This window comes from Schistocerca nitens, chromosome 5, assembly GCF_023898315.1.
Source record: "Schistocerca nitens isolate TAMUIC-IGC-003100 chromosome 5, iqSchNite1.1, whole genome shotgun sequence".
Taxonomy (NCBI): Eukaryota; Metazoa; Arthropoda; class Insecta; order Orthoptera; family Acrididae; genus Schistocerca; species Schistocerca nitens.
This window is the reverse complement of record NC_064618.1, coordinates 706,028,708-706,046,632: the sequence shown is the minus strand read 5'-3', so window position 1 is coordinate 706,046,632 and position 17,925 is coordinate 706,028,708.

Genomic DNA, 17,925 nt, shown 5'->3' with positions numbered 1-17,925 from the left:
TCATATACAGCTGTTGAAGGTTTCATTTGCATTCTGAGAGAGACCATGCATACATTCCCTAAGTATATTTTTATTTGCCTAATTGCCTCCATTACAACAAGTGGTAAGGAATGCTTGTTGATATATTGTATTCCTGTAGCATTGCTAAACCAGTACTTTTGGACACAAATCATGCTATGGGATTTCATCTGTTGACACTCTGTGAAACCATATTGCCCGAACAGCTCGCCTCATGTTCTCCAAACCTCCTACATTTCTCTTCATTGCTAGTCCATAATAATGAGTCAAAGATCAATTTCATTTTTTGTAAGATAACCTGGACCACCTATGTGTTTCCGTCTGACAGTTTTCTTTTCCACTGAAGTCTTCACATAATTTTCTCAGCTGAGCTCCCTTTCTTTTTTGTACATGCCCAACACATTCAAGCTTTACTATTACAGTATCCCCATATGGTCTGTCATTAACAACATGGTGTGTCCTTTACTGTCTCCATGTAATGATGTTATGTTGAATTTGTCTGATGACCTATGTTCATGACGCCAAGGGCTCAAGTTTTTCAATGTTCTTATGATTCTGGGTCAATTATGCGGTCTAAATTCAAGAACGGTCTCTTCATTTATTGAGTATTTGTGTGAGAATGAAGCACATCCAGAAGTTCCAATGGGCACAGTTTGAGGTAACAAGGTAGGTTCTGAAGACGGATGCTGATTGGAGTGATGCTGAGGCTGATTCTAGAAAAATGTATTCTTTCACATCTCAGACGCTTCTACAAGTAAGGTATCATCTCGAGGTGTTTAGTGCAACTAGGAAAACCATGCATATTCTTATCAATCAAACAGTGTCATCTTCAGTCGACTTCAGGTGGTTTTAGTCAGCAGTATTCTGTCTTTCATATTCGACTGTTGGGTTCACTGGGTCCACATCGCTTTGCACAGTGAATTACCGTAGGTTGCGCAGTTCAACTTTTAAATATTATTAGAATCTTGTGATTGCTTTTTCATGTTCACTATTATTTCCATTGTTGTACCGTGTATGCAGTCTTCCCGCTGAACATTTAATCTAGGCATGTCTTTCTCTTTTCTCTTAACGAAGTCAGATTGCATTAACAGAGGTGTTATTTGGGTTATTACTAGATTTTTGTAAGGCATAGTTTCTTTATATCAGAGCAAGATAGACCATTTGTTTATGAGAGCACAGCGTTTACAAAATAATCCAGCTAAACTGCTGAAAATCTGAAGAAATAATGAGCTAAAGAAGATTCTTCTCACTTGTGGCTCATTACGACCTCATTGGCATCAATCCTCAGCAAGTTCGCGAATAGCGTCTGATTGAATAGCCCATATGCATTGATCAGCCAGAACACTATGTCCAGCTACTAATAGCCACTATGTCAACCACTGTCAGGAATAAGAGCGACGCCACGTCGTGGCGTTATATCAGTGAGGTCTTGGCAGAGCTCTGGAGGGAGTTGGCACCAGATCTGCACACACAGATCAGCTAATTCTCATGAATTCCGGGGAGGGGGGGGGGGAGGGCGTTGATGAGCTGTGACGCCATGTTCAATCACATCCTAGATGTGTTCGATCGGGTTCAGATCTGATGAGTTGGGAGGCCAACACACCAACTGGAATTTGCCACTGTGATCCACTTACCAATCCATCACGCTCCTGACGTTCTGACATGGCGAATGCTCTTTTCGAAAAATGTTGCTGCTGTCGGGAAACATGGCCGTCCTGAAGACGTGTACGTGGTCTGCAACCAATGTACGATATTCGTTCGCCGCCATGATGTCTTGCAGGAGCTCCACTTGACCCATAGATGCCCACGTGAATGTTCCTCAGAGCGTAATGGAGCCGTTGCCATACCTCCGTCCTATAGTATAGGTGTCAAGGAGCTGTTACTTTGGAAGACGACGGATTCGCGCTCTCCTATAGGCCTGATTAAGGAGGTATAGGGATTCTTCAGACAATGCCACTGCGCCAACGTCCAGTGCCGATTGTGACATGGCCATTTTAGCTGCAGTTTCCGATGTCATGGTGTTAATATTGGAACATACATTGGTCGTCAGTGGGGAGGACCATCGTTTGGAGTGTACGGTATACTGTGTGTTCAGACACACTTGTACTCTGCTGAAAGTGGAAGTCTGATATTATTTCTGCCACAGTTCGCCGCCGTCCTGTTTTACCGATCCGCCCAGCCTACAACGTCCAACATCTGTAATGACGGGTGGCCGCCCAACCCCACGACTTCTGGACGTGGTGTAACCTTGGTTTCAACACGTGTTGAAGACATTCACCAAAGCAGTCTTAGAACACCCAAAAAGTCGTGCAGTTTCCGAAACGCTCATGCCGAGCCTCCGGGCCATCACAATCTGTCCTTGGTCAACCTCAGATAGATCGCGCGCCTTCTCCATTCTATACAAGGACTGATAATACATCCACCGTTCGTATGTGTGACTAGCAGTCATTCCTCGCCAGATGACGCTGCTATCACTTGCATAGGTTTTGAATCGATTGTAAATCGGTTGTCATAATATTCTGCTGATCAGTATATACTCCTCAGTATTATAAGAGACACTTACTTAAGTAGCACGTTGTATCCAGTAAATGAACAAGTAAATTAAAACCAGCTCTAATACAGTTCTTGAGGATGATTCTATTTTTAAAGTTTATCTTCGCTGAAACACACTGTAGTTACAATTCCCTGCAATTTTGCTTCCTTTGTCATTTTATCTGTGTTTCATTTACGGTTAAAAAATTAGTGGCAGCTTCCATTTTTGCCAAGCACGAAATGTTGATAAGAGCTGCTGACGCTAAAACAAAGCGAACGAAAAAAAAAAAAATAGCGTACACGGTAATTACGCTATCACTCAAGAGTAATCACAATATTATTGAAGCTTTAGATATAACGTCGCTGGAAAGTGTTATTTTGCTAGCATTAATGGACACCGAGATACGATCTAGCTAGCACTCGGCAATTCTACATTATCAGAGCCGTTTCTCTCTCCGATATATTTAAAACTGCCGACCAAATGCCTCTTTTCGAAACAATACTTTCACCGTATCCCCGACTGACCGGCAAACAGCGCACTTGAACCGTTTTTTTGCACTCCAAACCTTGAAAAAAATCATCATAATGGAACCTTTGAATAAACCGTTCGCATCATTTTTTACTGCGCTGTGGACGGCACTTCGCATCGGTGCCGATACTGCGTAACTCGCACGGCTTTCAAACGAAATTGGGATCGGCACGGGCATCGTGCCCTAATTTAAATGGCCTGTCCGGCCGGCCTGTGGATTCGGCCGACGGTAATATAATTAGAGATTGTAATTACGTGCTCAGTGCGCTAGCAAATTACAATGTAATATTAGAGCGGGCGCGGCCGGAAATATGCGTGTCTGCGTCCGCATTCCGCGGCAGATTACGTGGGTGTTATCCCCCCCCCCTCCCCCCACCCAAACCCCACCTCGCGGGGGATCCCCGACGCCACCGGTCCGGGGAACTACCATCATGCACCGCGAGGCGGTGACGCAGGTGTGGAGAGGGCGCGGAGGCAGAGAGCTGTGTGGCGACCGCAACGTCACAGATTGCCGCCCCGTGAAATGACTGGTAGTCAACGTCGGTCCGCGAGAGTGTGGTACCATTGGATTACGCCGCAGGCTGCAGTCGGAATGTTAATTGAAACTGGGCGGGCGGCGATGGTTCAAGGTTATGTGAAGTTGTTATCGCCTGTGAGAATGAGTACTACACCGGGACGATAATTATGAATCGGTGGTTCTCTTTCGTTGGTAGCAGCCTCCAAAAATAGCCCATGACAGCGAGTGTAAACTGCGACCAAATATCTGTAACTGACAACTGGTCAAATATAGAAATTCAATTTCATAGATATAAAATCCCAATAGTACAATACCTGACGATTGGAGAACAGGAGACATTGTTCCCATCTTCAAGAAAGGCATTAAAAGACTGTGTAAAGACTACAGAGGAATAACCCTTATGAGTCATACAGCCAAGATTTGTGAAATAATTTTACTAAATCGAATAAGTGAAAAGATAGAAAAGGAGCTGAGTGAAGAACAGCATGGATTCAGGAAAGGAAGAAGCACGATCGTCCTGATATTTTGTATCCGTCAACTGATGGAAAAAAGTTGGGAGTATAACAAAAGGGTAATAATGGTTTTTATAGATGTAGAAAAGGCATATGACTCAGTTAACAGGGAAAGACTCAGGGAAGAAATGAAGAAGATAGATATAGAAGATGGTTACATTAATTCAATAAAAACAATGTACAGAGGACACAGTTGTAGAATTAGGACACCATTGGGGAACTCTGAATGCTTCGAAATAAGACAAGGACTTAAGCAAGGAAGTATTCTATCTCCTGCACTTTCTAATGTTGTGATGGAGGGAATGAACAGGGCAGTTAAAGGTATAGTAAAAGAAAAAGGCAAAAAGATGATTTCTGCAGATGATACTGTAATATGGGATGATAAAGAGGTAGATGTACTGTTAGAGCTTGAAACGTGGAAGGAAATAATGAAAAGGTATGGATTAAAAATAAATATAGATAAGAGTGAAGTAATGGTATTTGGAAGAGAGAAACGGATCAACGGAAATATTACCTTGAATGGAGGACCCCTCAAAGTGGTAGAAAGTTTCACTTATTTAGGGAGTGAAACATCTAGGGATGGAAGAAAAACTAACGAAATTAATAGGAGGTTACAGAAGGGAGGCAATTTCTACCAAACAATAAAACACCTGATTTGGAATACGGAAGTTTCAGAAAAAGCAAAGCTCCTTATATATAAGAATTATTACTTCCCTATTGTCACCTATGGTGGAGAAAAATGGACAATGACAGAAAGGGACTGGAGCAGACTGCAAGAAGGGGAAATGAAATATCTGAGAACAGTTAAGGGAAAAACAAGAATGGACAGAGTAAGGAATGTAGAGATTAGAAAGGACCTTAAACAAGAAAGTATGAGAGAAGATATTAAAAACATAGATTAAGATGGTATGGTCATGTTAAAAGGATGCATGGGCAGAGCAGAGACTCCCCAAAATTATGGAAGAACTGAAGATGGAGTACCCGTGGTCTAGGTGTAGCGTGTTTGATTCATAATCAAAACGTCTTCGGTCCCGGGTTCGATCCCCGCCACTGCTAAATTTTGATAAATAATCAGCATTGGCGGCCGAAGACTTCCGGCATAAGAAGTCAGCCTCATTCTGCCAACGGGCTTGTCAAAGAGGGCGGAGGAGCGGATAGAGGTTCAGGGCACTCTCTTGTCCTAGGGGTGGGAAATTGCCCCTAAAGGCGGAAGAATCAGCAATGATCAACGACATGAGGATGCAGAAGGCGATGGAAACCACTGCATTAAAGACACGTAACATGTATCCACAGGACATGTGTCCTGTAATTGAAGAAGTGTCATGATGATCTCTCCATTGGCAAAAGATTCCGGAATAGTCTCCCATTCGGATCTCCGGGAGGGGACTGCCAAGTGGGAGGTTACCATGAGAAAAAGATTGAATAATCAACGAAAGGATAACGTTCTACGAGTCGGGGCGTGGAATGTCAGAAGATTGAACGTGGTAGGGAAACTAGAAAATCTGAAAAGCGAAATGCAAAGGCTCAATCTAAATATAGTAGGGGTCAGTGAAGTGAAGTGGAAGGAAGACAAGGATTTCTGGTCAGATGACTATCGGGTAATATCAGCAGCAGCAGAAAATGGTATAAGAGGTGTAGGATTCGTTATGAATAGGAAGGTAGGGCAGAGGGTGTGTTACTGTGAACAGTTCAGTGACCGGGTTGTTGTAATCAGAATCGACAGCAGACCAACACCGACAACGATAGTTCAGGTATACATGCCGACGTCGCAAGCTGAAGATGAACAGATAGATAAAGTGTATGAGGATATTGAAAGGGTAATGCAGTATGTAAAGGGGGACGAAAATCTAATAGTCATGGGCGACTGGAATGCAGTTGTAGGGGAAGGAGTAGATGAAAAGGTTACAGGAGAATATGGGCTTGGAACAAGGAATGAAAGAGGAGAAAGACTAATTGAGTTCTGTAACAAGTTTCAGCTAGTAATAGCGAATACCCTGTTCAAGAATCACAAGAGGAGGTGGTATACTTGGAAAAGGCCGGGAGATACGGGAAGATGTCAATTAGATTACATCATGGTCAGCCAGAGATTCCGAAATCAGATGCTGGACTGTAAGGCGTACCCAGGAGCAGATATAGACTCAGATCACAATATAGTAGTGATGAAGAGTAGACTGAAGTTCAAGACATTAGTCAGGAAGAATCAATACGCAAAGAAGTGGGATACGGAAGTACTAAGGAATGACGAGATACGTTTGAAGTTCTCTAACGCTGTAGATACAGCAATAAGGAATAGCGCAGTAGGCAGTACAGTTGAAGAGGAATGGACATCTCTAAAAAGGGCCATCACAGAAGTTGGGAAGGAAAACATAGGTGCAAAGAAGGTAGCTGCGAAGAAACCATGGGTAACAGAAGAAATACTTCAGTTGATTGACTAAAGGAGGAAGTACAAACATGTTCCGTGAAAATCAGGAATACAGAAATACAAGTCGCTTAGGAATGAAATAAATAGGAAGTGCAGGGAAGCTAAGACGAAATGGCTACAGGAAAAATGTGAAGACATCGAAAAAGATAGGATTGTCGGAAGGACAGACTCAGCATACAGTAAAGTCAAAACAACCTTTGGTGACATTAAAAGCAACGGTGGTAACATTAAGAGTGCAACGGGAATTCCACGGTTAAATGCAGAGGAGAGAGCAGATAGGTGGAAAGAATACATTGAAAGCCTCTTTGAGGGTGAAGTTTTGTCTGATGTGATAGAAGAAGAAACAGGAGTCGATTTAGAAGAGATAGTGGATCCAGTATTAGAATCGGAATTTAAAAGAGCTTTGGAGGACTTACGGTCAAATAAGGCAGAAGGGATAGATAACATTCCATCAGAATTTCTAAAATCATTGGGGGAAGTGGCAACAAAACGACTATTCACGTTGGTGTGTAGAATATATGAGTCTGGCGACATACCATCTGACTTTCGGAAAATCATCATCCACACAATTCCGAAGACGGCAAGAGCTGACAAGTGCGAGAATTATCGCACAATCAGCTTAACAACTCATGCATCGAAGCTGCTTACAAGAATAATATACAGAAGAATGGAAAAGAAAATTGAGAATGCGCTAGGTGACGATCAGTTTGGCTTTAGGAAAAGTAAAGGGACGAGAGAGGCAATTCTGACGTTACGGCTAATAATGGAAGCAAGGCTGCAGAAAAATCAAGACACTTTCATAGGATTTGTCGACCTGGAAAAAGCGTACGACAATATAAAGTGGTGCAAGCTGTTCGAGATTCTGAAAAAAGTAGAGGTAAGCTATAGGGAGAGACGGGTCATATACAATATGTACAACAACCAAGAGGGAATAATAAGAGTGGACGATCAAGAACGAAGTGCTCGTATTAAGAAGGGTGTAAGACAAGGCTGTAGCCTTTCGCCCCTACTCTTCAATCTGTATATCGAGGAAGCAATGATGGAAATAAAAGAAAGGTTCAGGAGTGGAATTAAAATACAAGGTGAAAGGATAATAATGATACGATTCGCTGATGACATTGCTATCCTGAGTGAAAGTGAAGAAGAATTAAATGATCTGCTGAACGGAATGAATAGTCTAATGAGTACACAGTATGGTTTGAGAGTAAATCGGAGAAATACGAAGGTAATGAGAAGTAGCAGAAATGAGAACAGCGAGAAACTTAACATCAGGATTGATGGTCATGAAGTCAATGAAGTTAAGGAATTCTGCTACCTAGGCAGTAAAATAACCAATGACGGACGGAGCGAGGAGGACATCAAAAGCAGACTCTCTATGGCAAAAAAAGGCATTTCTGGCCAAGATAAGTCTATTAATATCAAATACCGGCCTTAATTTGAGGAAGAAATTTCTGAGGATGTACGTCTGGAGTACAGCATTGTATGGTAGTGAAACGTGGACTGTGGGAAAACCGGAACAGAAGAGAATCGAAGCATTTGAGATGTGGTGCTATAGACGAATGTTGAAAATTAGGTGGACTGATAAGGTAAGGAATGAGGAGGTTCTATGCAGAATCGGAGAGGAAAGGAATACGTGGAAAACACTGATAAGGAGAAGGGACAGGATGATAGGACATGAGGGAATGACTTCCATGGTACTAGAGGGAGCTGTAGAGGGCAAAAACTGTAGAGGAAGACAGAGATTGGAATACGTCAAGCAAATAATTGAGGACGTACTTTGCAAGTGCTACTCTGAGATGAAGAGGTTAGCTCAGGAAAGGAATTCGTGGCGGGCCGCATCAAACCAGTCGGTAGACTGATGAAAAAAAAGAAAAAAAAAAGATGGATGGTAAAAGACCTAGAGGGCGCCCAAGAACACGGTGGAAAATGGAAGTGAGAATATCTGTGGAAAGGAGAGTTGTGACCTGGCAGCAAGTGAAGGAAGAAAAGTGGTGGGAGGACCGAGCCAAATGGAGAGGACTCATCAGCACCCAGATCTGGCAGTAGTTGGAGCGGTATTCGAATATAGATAGATAGATATAAAATCCCCATTAATTCCATCATCTTTATCCCAGTGTAGCATGGACTTCTGTTTGCTCCCTCGAAATGCTGTAATAACTTGCAGTCCACGATAATGGTCGAAGCAGAAGAAATGAATTAAAATTTATATTGCGGCTGACTCGAAACCGGGTCTTCTTGCTTGCTAGGGAGAAATGCTAACCATTACACCCCTACAGCATTATGGCTAGCATTGATGCATGAACTACCCAAGATCATTACCGTCCCCAACACAAACTTCATATCGTCAGCTTCTTTTCCCCTTGCGTTGTCATTACTGCCAGGGATCTCCAGCGTTGGACGTTATGTGAAGGTCCTGTAGCATAGGTGATCTTACAGATCTTGTAGTCCACCTCGCTTTCCATATCCAACTACTTTCTCCCATTTGTATCCTATACCAGCTACCACATCTCCTCAACCATCTAGTACGCTTTAGCCCTGCTACATCTCCAATAAACTCGAGCCAAAACATTCCATCGAGACTGCCATCACATCGTCATTAACACATCTCACCTTCTCTTCATGTCCAAACACTCCCTGTTGTTTACCAAGGTAATTTCAATCGCCTTTCTCTCCTACACTATCCCTGAAATAGTGTATCCTTTCAACAACAGAAACCTTACTTATTCCATTCTAAATGATGGCACCAATCCACTTTTTTAATATTCATCTGACAGCTCCATTCCAGTTATTGGAGCCCTCCAAATCTTTTTCCAAACAGCATTCTGTCTAATACTTCTCACATTTCATACTCCTATCTGCAGCTACTAGGAGAGTCCACCATGTAATATTCATAAAATCAGCATCATCGTGTGACTTGCTTTACTATCTAAAGCTTTTATATTATAACTGTAAATTATGTAAAGCAATGTCTGAAGAGCAAAATTTGGCCGTCACCAAACTCCCACGAGGATTAATGTAAGTAAATACATATTAAATCATCTTCACCATATCTTGTTTTGGTTAGTATTCCAATTTCACATAGATTACGGCTGATGTGTTTATCTCTTCTTAGGGCACCCAAACATTTACTTTCTATTGAGGTGTATATTTGTGTATTACTTTAGGCATACTTCCATATGACATCCTTTGAATGTCTTCGTTCCATTTCTTTCCGTACTTCTCTGCTTTGCAAAGTATGTTTTAGAAGTCCAGTTCATTTCTGATTTTATTGTTCTTTATCTGGTCTAGTTCATAACCAGCAAGTGGTCTTAGGAGTATCAAATCTGTTGCTTCAATCCTCCTCCCTTAACTAGCAATTAGTCTGTGTCTCTGGTCCAAACGTTACAACTGGCACTGTCGTATAACCTTTCAATACTGTCTCCTTCCCAACTGTTTTGCGACCTGAAGTTTTTACAATTTGTATTCTTGATCATTGGATATAATATATGAAATCTCACATCCCAGGTATTTGAAAGTATTTATTTGTTCTAGGGGTTTATCACGTTATTATTTTTACTCTTAATCACTTCTTGCCCTCGAATGCCATTATCTACACTCCTGGAAATGGAAAAAAGAACACATTGACACCGGTGTGTCAGACCCACCATACTTGCTCCGGACACTGCGAGAGGGCTGTACAAGCAATGATCACACGCACGGCACAGCGGACACACCAGGAACCGCGGTGTTGGCCGTCGAATGGCGCTAGCTGCGCAGCATTTGTGCACCGCCGCCGTCAGTGTCAGCCAGTTTGCCGTGGCATACGGAGCTCCATCGCAGTCTTTAACACTGGTAGCATGCCGCGACAGCGTGGACGTGAACCGTATGTGCAGTTGACGGACTTTGAGCGAGGGCGTATAGTGGGCATGCGGGAGGCCGGGTGGACGTACCGCCGAATTGCTCAACACGTGGGGCGTGAGGTCTCCACAGTACATCGATGTTGTCGCCAGTGGTCGGCGGAAGGTGCACGTGCCCGTCGACCTGGGACCGGACCGCAGCGACGCACGGATGCACGCTAAGACCGTAGGATCCTACGCAGTGCCGTAGGGGACCGCACCGCCACTTCCCAGCAAATTAGGGACACTGTTGCTCCTGGGGTATCGGCGAGGACCATTCGCAACCGTCTCCATGAAGCTGGGCTACGGTCCCGCACACCGTTAGGCCGTCTTCCGCTCACGCCCCAACATCGTGCAGCCCGCCTCCAGTGGTGTCGCGACAGGCGTGAATGGAGGGACGAATGCCTTGGTGCCAATGATGGTCGTATGCGTGTTTGGCGCCGTGCAGGTGAGCGCCACAATCAGGACTGCATACGACCGAGGCACACTGGGCCAACACCCGGCATCATGGTGTGGGGAGCGATCTCCTACACTGGCCGTACACCACTGGTGATCGTCGAGGGGACACTGAATAGTGCACGGTACATCCAAACCGTCATCGAACCCATCGTTCTACCATTCCTAGACCGGCAAGGGAACTTGCTGTTCCAACAGGACAATGCACGTCTGCATGTATCCCGTGCCACCCAACGTGCTCTAGAAGGTGTAAGTCAACTACCCTGGCCAGCAAGATCTCCGGATCTGTCCCCCATTGAGCATGTTTGGGACTGGATGAAGCGTCGTCTCACGCGGTCTGCACGTCCAGCACGAACGCTGGTCCAACTGAGGCGCCAGGTGGAAATGGCATGGCAAGCCGTTCCACAGGACTACATCCAGCATCTCTACGATCGTCTCCATGGGAGAATAGCAGCCTGCATTGCTGCGAAAGGTGGATATACACTGTACTAGTGCCGACATTGTGCATGCTCTGTTGCCTGTGTCTATGTGCCTGTGGTTCTGTCAGTGTGATCATGTGATGTATCTGACCCCAGGAATGTGTCAATAAAGTTTCCCCTTCCTGGGACAATGAATTCACGGTGTTCTTATTTCAATTTCCAGGAGTGTATGTTTAATGCTTAAATGTCATATTACAATCATTTGCTACCATGTGCAAGGGCTATATTTCCCTATGTGACTAAGATTATTTGATCATCTGCGAACACGAGTATATGTATAACTTTATTATCAGTATCACAATGATACCCTACTTTATTGTGACATGTCTTTACGACGTCGTCCATGTATATATTAAATGATGTGGATGATAAAGAACACCAATGTCTCTGTTTCTGAGAAGTAGCCTTTCTTTTTGTTCTGTGATTTTTTGTGTGTAAACTTACTTTGGATTATACTCATTAGATGCTGAGGTATACCATTAATTTCTAAAATTTCTCATAATTTAGATCGTAGTCGATAATAGTTATGTATGTGGGATGATTGTGTTTTCTATGATTTGGCAGATTGGAAAAACACTGTCTTCTCATTCGAAACTCACTGTGTCCTCTTGTAAGAAACGTTTCTCAAAGAATCTTTAGTCTATTTGTTACCAGGTTAGCATGTGTCTAGTACCCAGAATTCAGAAGACTAATCACACATCCTGCGGTCTCCTTTTTAAAATAATGGAACAACAATTGCAATTTGCCAGTCTACTGGTATGTTACTGTATTTCCAGTAAGTATTTATAGCCGGCCGGAGTGGCCGAGCGGTTAAAGGCGCTACAGTCTGGAACCGCACGACCGCTACGGTCGCAGGTTCGAATCCTGCCTCGAGCATGGATGTGTGTGATGTCCTTAGGTTAGTTAGGTTTAAGTAGTTCTAAGTTCTAGGGGACTTATGACCACAGCAGTTGAGTCCCATAGTGCTCAGAGCCATTTGAACCATTTTAAGTATTTATAAAATCTATTACCTTTAAGAATAATGATTCTGAAGTTATTTTAATAATTCTAAATTGAATTTGTCTTCACTGGAGATTTTCTGCTATTGGACAACTTTAACATGTTCGGCAGTAACTGCGATTTTCACATTTCACTCATCACCTGTCCATAAACTTTTGAAGTAATCCAGCCCCTCATTTTCTGGAACTGTATTAATTAGGATAACATCTCTTTCATCTATAGTAAGTTGTTTCAATATTTTAAAGGCTTTACTCTGTTCCCATTGTACATCATGGTCTATGTGACTCAGAAAATTTTCCCGGCTTTCTTGTTCTATTTTCCTTTCTTTCTTCTGATATGATCTTCTGATCTGATCCGATCAGAGGCTGCAGTCTTCGGGAGTGCTAGCTGCCCCATGCGGATGTGCGCCTGCTATGCTCTGACATTTCACGTCATTTTAGTGAGAAATATTGAAGCTCTAGTGTTCATCTGTGGCACGCTAGTGTAGAAGGGGGCGCCAAATCATCTCAGTCCCAATACTCACGCAGTTTACGTGTTTACTTACTCACACTTGCGTCTGTAAGCTAACTCACTGTTCCAGAGGAAGCTCCTCGGCCCGCAAGCTCTGGACATTCACAGAGGGTGGGTTTTCTGGTAGTTGGGAGCTCCAACGTTAGACACGTAATGGGGACATGGCTACCAAGGAGGGAAAGGATGCCAGTGTGCATTCCGGATGTGGAAAGGGTGCCTCCGGATGGTATGAAGAATACAGGGTGCAGCTAGGTGCAGGTGGTGGCTCTTGTCGGTACCAATGACGTGTGTCACTTTGGATAGGAGGAGATTCTCTCTGTTTTCGGGCGTCTGGCAGAAATGGTAAAGACTGGCAGTCTTTCTTGCGGGATTAAGACGGAGCTCACCATCTGCAGCATCGTCGATGGAACCGACTGTGGTCCTTGGGTGCAGAGCCGAGTGGAGGGTCTGAATCAGAAGCTCACGCGGTTCTGTGACTGTGTAGGTGGCAGACTGTATGACTTGCGCCATCGGGTGGTGGGTTTCCGGGTATCACTTAATAGGTCAGGAGTCCACTACACACAGGAAGCTGCTACAAGGGTAGCGGGGGCTGTGTGGTAGGAACTGGGCGGTTTCTTAGGTTAGAGGGTCTCAGGGAACCACAGAAAGGGCGTCCGTCTAAAAGGGGACGGGCAAAACACAGTTAGTTGTAGCAACGATCAGTATTGTAGTTGTAAATTGTCGTAGCTGTGTTGGGGAAGAACCAGAGCTCCAAGCCTTAATTGAAAACACTGAAGCTCAAATAGCTGGCTAATGCCGGAAGTAAGTTCACCCGAAATTTTTTCAAACAATCTAACAGAGTTCAGAAAGGACAGATTAAATACAGACTGTGGTGGAATATTTATTGCTGTCAGTAGTAGTTTGCCTTGTAGTGAAATGGAAGTAGATAGTTCCTGCGAAATAGTATGGGTAGAGGTTAAACCTGACGACCGGACTAAACTATTAATTGATCGTTTTAGTGACCACCGACTCAGAAGATGTAGTTGATGAACAGTTCAAAGAAAACTTGAGTCTCATTTCAAATAGGTACCCCACTCATATAGTTATATTCGGTGGAGACGTCAATCTATCCTCGATATGCTGGTAAAATTATACGTTTAAAGCCGGTGGAAGGCATAAAACGTCATCGAAATTGTACTGAATGCTTTCTCAGAAATTATTTTGAACAACTAGTTCTTGAGCCCACTCGAAGAGTAAATGGTTATGAAAACATACTTGACCTCTTAGCAACAAATAATTCTGGACAAATAGCGAGTATCGTGACGAATACAGGGATTAGCGACCACAAGGCAGTTGCTGCTAGGCTGAATTCCGTAACACCTACCACCACAAAAAGAAACGCGAAATAAAAAAGCTGATAAAAATGCTCTTAATGCCGTTTTAAGAGACAGTCTTCACTCTACTGCCTACTGTCAAGCTATTAGAAGCTACTACGAATGGGTGTTTTGGGAGGCTTATCAAGAGTTGTGTATCAGAGCCCTATCCTCTCTTGCGGGTACTGTCTCTTCTGCGGGAAGTACAGACCCCATCATTAATTGTCCACTGGACTGCAAGTGGCGTGTCAATGGTGGGTCCACGCGTTCTGTACAGGCGTGACAGAGATCAGGGAGAATTAAGGAAGTTGCACTGATCCAACAGATAGACAGGTTGAGGTTCTGTCATCCACTGAAACCGAATTTAAGCCTTTGAGACTCGCTTCATACGTTGGGAAACCTGCTGTGTCCTGTGTGAAAGGCCAGCGAAATCAAAGTTGTAGGGGGATATTAATCGTCGGCAGTCCAAAGGTACGGTGAACAATGGTATCTCTTAGGGAAATGGCAGCAAGAGGGGGGAAGGAACACCAGGTGCACTCAGCGAGTATGCCAGAAGACCTCATTGATCATGATATTCCATAAATCATTGAGGGATCAGTGCGTACTTTGGAACAAACGATGCCTGACGCCTGGGTTCCGAGGTCATACTTGGATCATTCCAGCGACTAGCAGAGAGGATCGAGAATATCAGCGAAGCTCTCAGTCTGCAATATTTTCCACAGAGCAGATTGTGGTACCCTGGTTCTGAGCCGAGTGGAATGCTTGAACCACTGACTCCAAAGATTCTGTGACAAGCTAGGCTGTGACTTCCTAGACTTGCGCCATGGGATTGAGAATTGTTTGGTCCCTGTAAATGGGTCAGTTGTGCAGTACATTTCAGAGGGAGCTACCAGAAAAGCTGACTGTGTCTGGTGTGCACACAGAGGTTTCCTTTATATAAGGGACTCTCCATTCAATCTAGGTAACGATAGCTGTAGGAAATCCTTAAGTGTGAGTTTAATATCCAAAGAAATACTTCCCGCAGGAGAGAGTATGAAAATCCTAGTGGTTAACTGCCGAAGCATTCGCAGCAAAGTGCCAGAGTTTGTCGCGCTCCAAAGTATTGAAGCTCACATAATACTGGGCACAGAAACCTGGTTAATACCTAATAGTTGACAATAGTCAGACCCTTGGGGAAATTTAAGCGTGTACAAAAAGGATAGGTAATGGGTAATCGGGGTGGTGTATTTGTCGCAGTACTCAAGAAACTCAAACCCACTGAGATAGAAATTGAGGAGAGCCCGTAAGACTGTTTGGGCAAGACTCATTATCAAGGGTGGGTGTACAATATTATTCGATGGGGTCAGGGATTTTCTCTGCCTCGTGATGCCTGGGTGTTGTGTGATGTCCTTAGGTTAGTTAGGTTTAAGTAGTTCTAAGTTCTAGGGGACTGATGACCATAGATGTTAAGTCCCATAGTGCTCAGAGCCAGTTGAACCAGTTATAATATTATTATAATATGGCCCTTGTAGCTATCACCAGACTCATATCCTGTTACTACGAAACCTTTAGAGAAAACCACATTATGTTTGTACTTAAGTGCCCTAATCATACTACAAACATTGGAGGAGACGTCAAAATGAAATGGCTCCAAGCGCTATGGGACTTAACATCTGAGGTCATCAGTCCCCTAGACTTAGAACCACTTAAACCTAAATAACCTAAGGACATCACACGCATCTATGCCCGAGGCAGGATTCGAACATGCGACCATAGCAGCAGCATGGTTCCGGACTGAAGCGCCTGGAACCGCTCGGTCACAACGGCCGGCGAGGAGACGTCACTCATTCAATAGTGAACTAGGATAGTCAAAATTTTGTTAGTGGAGGACGCGACAAGACATCCTGTGAAAGCTGTGTAGAACACATATTTCAGAACTCCACTCATGATGGAAATGTATTAGATCTAATGGCAACAAACAGACCTGACCTTTTTGCAGAAATGCACATCTAAAATGGTATCAGTGAGAATGAGGAAGTTATAACAGCACTGGACATCAAAGTACGAAGGGCAACTAAAACAAGCAGAAAGATTTATATGTTCAGTAAACTAGACACAGAACCAAACTGTTAGCTTAGGACAGGAGCGTGTACATGAACTTTGCCTCAAGCTTAAAAGAACAGTTGGTCCTTCATTGGACAGATATATACAACTCATGAAGTATTTGTTCATCGAATGTCGCCCACAGCACCTGAAGATGGCCTCTGAAGGCCGAAGGAGACCATGATTGTATAATAAAAAAGTGATTGTATCTAATACAAAAAAGTAATACGTTACAGTAAGTCAGTTATCATCTCTGTCAACGGAGTGTCGTTTTCTCCAGGATAGGTACCCAAGAGAACAGTAACCTTCATCGTATACAGTCACTGTAAAGAAACTTCTAAAGCAACAGAAACTATTGTATAATAAGTATAAAACAAACCATAGAGCTATATATAGAAAGTTTAAAGGCACATCTGCGGGAAGAGACGAACTGACATATTTCATACGTAATAAATAAATAAATAATTAAAATTTAATTACTATGAATTAAGTACTTAATTATTTTAATAAGTTGACTCACTGAGTAACATTTATCCATGCACGATCCCGTCAGAATTAATAATAAAGAAATCTTAAAAGAGGTACTGAATGAAAAGCGTTTGGCAGCCAAGAGAGCGATGAACGAAGCTCTCCATGTCTACCGTAGCAGAATACTGTCAAAAGATGTTTCAAATGACCCAAAGAAATTCTGGTCTTGCGTAAAAGCCTTTAGTGACACCAAAGTTAGCGTCCAGTTACTTATGAACAAGGCAGAAACTGAAATTGAGACTAGCAAAGCAAAAGGAGAAATGCTTAACTCTGCTTCCAACTATTCCTTTACAAAGTAAAACCCAGGACTAGTGTCCCAATTTAATTCTCGTACCAATGAAAAGATGAGTGAAATACATGTTAATGTCAGTGGCTTTGAGAAAAAGCTGAAATCGTTAGAACTGAATGAACCTTCAGGGCTCTAAGGAATTCATGTCCAACTCTACACCAAATTTTGGTTGAGGTTGACCCACTGATGACTATAATCTGTTGTATAACCTTCGAACAAAAAGTCGTTCCCATTGAATGGAAGGAAGCACAGGTCATACCTGTCTGCAAGAAGGGTAGCAGAAGTTATCCCCAAAACTACCATCCAATTACCTTGATGTCCATTTATTGCAGAATCTTGGAACAAATTCTGAGCTCAGTTATGATATCTCCGACAGAATGACCTCCTCCAGGCCAACCGGCATGGATTTCGTAAACATAAATTATATGAACCCAACTCACACTTTTCTCACATAAATCTTGATAGCCATGGATCAAGATGGTAAGGTAGATGAGCTATTTCTCGAGTTCCGAAAAGTATTTGACTCAGTACCACACGTACACTTATTATCAAAAGGACGATCGTATGGGATACTAGAAGAAATATGTGACAGGGCTAAGGATTTTTTGGTACGGTGGACACAGCATATTATCTTGGATGTATAGCCATCGTCGGATGCAAAAGTAACTTCGGCTGCTGCCCAGGGAAGTCTCTTGGATTCCTTGCTGCTGTTCATGATCTTTCGAACATTGTTAATAGTAATGTCAGACATTTCGCTGATGATGCAGTTACCTACAACGAAGTATGATCTCAATGAAGCTACACAAATATTCAATCAGACCTTAA